The 3,236-nt window shown below is 42.7% G+C and overlaps 1 protein-coding gene and 1 pseudogene across 4 annotated transcripts in view; both read left to right on the forward strand.

Annotated features, from left to right (window-relative positions):
* GCH1 (GTP cyclohydrolase 1) overlaps nt 1–3,236 on the forward strand; it is a 57,821-nt gene that overhangs the window by 14,545 nt on the left and 40,040 nt on the right. The window lies entirely within an intron of this gene.
* On the forward strand, nt 1,808–3,207 carry LOC105553636 (annotated as a pseudogene).

Genomic DNA, 3,236 nt, shown 5'->3' on the forward strand with positions numbered 1-3,236 from the left:
AAAAAAAAAAAGGAAAACTAGTTTAGTATGTCAACAAAACTTTGTCCTGCTGTAATGGGAAGAACAGCTAGCCTGGGCTAGTCATAGCATCCACATCCATGCTAACTGGTTTATGAACTCAGGTAGGTGAGTCACTTGACTATTCTAGGTCTGGTCTGAAGGGGAGAGGCAGTAGGACTAGGAGTTAAATTGTCATGCCCAGGTCTCTGAGCATGGGTGGGCCTGTCAGAATTGTCATTGCTCATTCTGTTGACTTCCAGCAGCTGATAGGCAAGGCCCTAGGAAGCTCTTCAGCCTCCTTTCCTTGCTAGAGGTGCTGTTTTCCCTTGAAATGTTCAAGCCCTGCAAATCGTTTCTATAGTAACAGGTCTCTTTTTTCTTATGATGCAGATTTTTGAAAAGGTTTCGTATCTAAATGTTCTTGGGATCTGTGGTCTTCCTACCTGTATGTAGCTCCTTTGATTAGACAGAGCCTTTATTTAAAGACTTTTTCCCTCAAGAATGTTGTTGCTTCTACCAAAAATACAAAATACCTGTCTACTAAAAATACAAAAAAAAAAAAAAATTTAGCTGGGCATAGTAGTGGGCACCTGTAGTCCCAGCTACTCGGGTTAGTTTTACTAGTGCTTGAAGTTTTAGTTTATTATTAAAGCTTCATATAAACTAGAAAAGGAGTGGTTGGGTAGAATAGTAATACCAAAAAAACTAATATTGCCTGTTAGTATCATGTATTTGTAAACTTTAATTTTTTTATTATGTAAAACCTTCAAACATAAAAGTAGTCAAAATTATATAGTGGATATCTATATACTTACCACCTAGATTGAAAACTAACATTCTGCCATATTGGTGTAGTTTATTCTTTTACTGATAGTAAATCAGAGACATGTATTTAGAGGTGAAATGTCACCCTAAAAAGTGTTCCTCTTAATGATTTACACCATCCTTAGTAAAATTAACTATTAATTCCTTCATATCATCTAATACCTAATATATATTCACATTTCCCCAGGTGTCTCAAATGTCTTTTACTAATGATTTTTTCCAACAAGGACCCACTAAGGTCCATACATTTGCATTTGATTATTATGTTTTAATCTGGAATAGCGCCTACTACCCCCACCCTTGCCACTGCTTTATCAGAGAGGTCAGTTGTCCTATAAGATATTCCACCTTTGTGATTTGTATGATTTTTTGTTTGTTTTCATTTAACTTCTATATTTCTCATATTCCTGGTAACTGCAAGTCAGGTCTAAAGACCTCACTAAATTCCTGGAAAACATTTTTAGCAGGAATGCTGTGTACTTCATGCACTGTCACAACTGGGAGGCATAAGTATTTGGATCTTGAAGATTTAAAGACTTCTGATTGGTTTTTTTCTTTTTCTTTTTCTTTCTTTTTTTTTTTTTTGAGATGGAGTCTCACTCTGTCACCCAGGCTGGAGTGCAGTGGTGCAATCTGGGCTCATTGCAAGCTCCGCCTCCCAGGTTCATGCCATTCTCCTGCCTCAGTCTCCCAAGTAGCTGGGACTACAGGTGCCCGCCACCATGCCTGGCTAATTTTTTGTATTTTTTAGTAGAGATAGTGTTTCACCGTGTTAGCCAGGATGGTCTCAATCTCCTGACCTCGTGATCCACCCGCCTCAGCCTCCCAAAGTGCTGGGATTACAGGCGTAAGCCACCACGCCCGGCCTATAACTTGTTTTGACTAATGCAAGTTGTGGTAGGGCTTGAAAGAAATCACAAACTAAATGTAAAATTTAATTTGAAAAATGCTGTCCAAACAGGAACTCACATCCAGTAACAAAATGGATGGAGACCAGAAATCCAGATGTTTATGCCCAGGAAAAGCAGAATTTTATCGAGCACTTCTCCCAGATTGTCAGGATGCTGACTGAGGGTGAGTGAGGATGAGATGGGGCACCCAGAGACAGGAGATTCTATTACTTGGCTCAAAGAGATCCTGGAGTACACTGCCACTGGAGACAAGTACCACTAGGGTTTGACGATCCTAGTAGCATTCCAGGAGCTGGCAGAACCCAGGAAACAGGATGCTGATAGTCTCCAGCAGGTCCTGCCTGGGCTGTTTTGTGAATTGCTGCAAGCTTGCCCTTTATTTTTTTTATTTTTTTATTTTTTTTTTAGATGGAGCCTTGCTCTGTCACCCAGGATGGAGTGCAATGGCACAATCTCAGCTCATTGCAACTTCCACCTCCTGGGTTCAAGTGATTCTTGTGCCTCAGCCTCCTGAGTAGCCAGGACTACAGGCGCATTCCACCATACCCAGCTAAGTTTTGTATTTTTGGTAGCAATGTGGTTTCACCGTATTGGCCAAGCTGACCTCGAACTCCTGACCTCAGATGATCCCCCGCCTTGGCCTCCCAAAGTGCTGGGATTACAGGTGTGAGCCACCGTGTCTTGTGCTGCAAGCTTTCTTCCTGGTGGCAGATGACATCATGGATTCATCCCTCACCTGCTGGGGGTGGATCTGCTTGTATCAGAAGCCAGCTGTAGGTTTGGATGCCATCAATGATGCTATGCTTCCGGAAGCATGTATCTATCACCTGTTGAAGCTCTGTTGCTGAGAGCAGCCCCTACCTGAACCTGATAAAGCACTTCCTATAGAGTTCCTGTTAGACAGAGATCAGGCAGACCCTGGACCTCATTACAGCCCCCCAGGGCAACGTGGATCTTGACTGATTCACTGAAAAGAGGTACAAATCTACTGTCAAGTATAAGACAGCTTTCTACTTCTTCTACCATCCTGAAGCTGCAGCCATGTCTATGGCAGGTGTCAATGAGGGGAAGGAACGGGCCAATGGAAGATCCTGCTGGAGTTGGGAGTTCTTTCAGATTCAGGATGATTACCTTGACCTTTTTGGGGACCCTACTGTCACCACTGGCAGAGTTTGTACTGACATCCAGGACAACAAATGACAACAAATGCAGCTGACTGGTGGTTTAGTGTCTGCAATGGGCCACTCCAGAACAGCACCAGATCCTGCAGAAGAATTACAGGGAGGAGGCACTATATGAGGAGCTGGATCTGCTGGCCATGTTCTTGCAGTATGTGGAAGATGGTTAAAACCACCTTATGGGTCTCATCGAGCAGTGTGTTGCACCACTGCCCCCAGCCACCTTCCTGGGGCTAGTGTGCAAAATCTCCAAGCAACTGCAAGGCAGAGAGAGGAGGCTGTTGATAAATTAGTGTGTAATTTTTTTTTTTTTTTTTTTTTT

Source organism: Mandrillus leucophaeus, unplaced genomic scaffold (assembly GCF_000951045.1).
Source record: "Mandrillus leucophaeus isolate KB7577 unplaced genomic scaffold, Mleu.le_1.0 Scaffold60, whole genome shotgun sequence".
Taxonomy (NCBI): Eukaryota; Metazoa; Chordata; class Mammalia; order Primates; family Cercopithecidae; genus Mandrillus; species Mandrillus leucophaeus.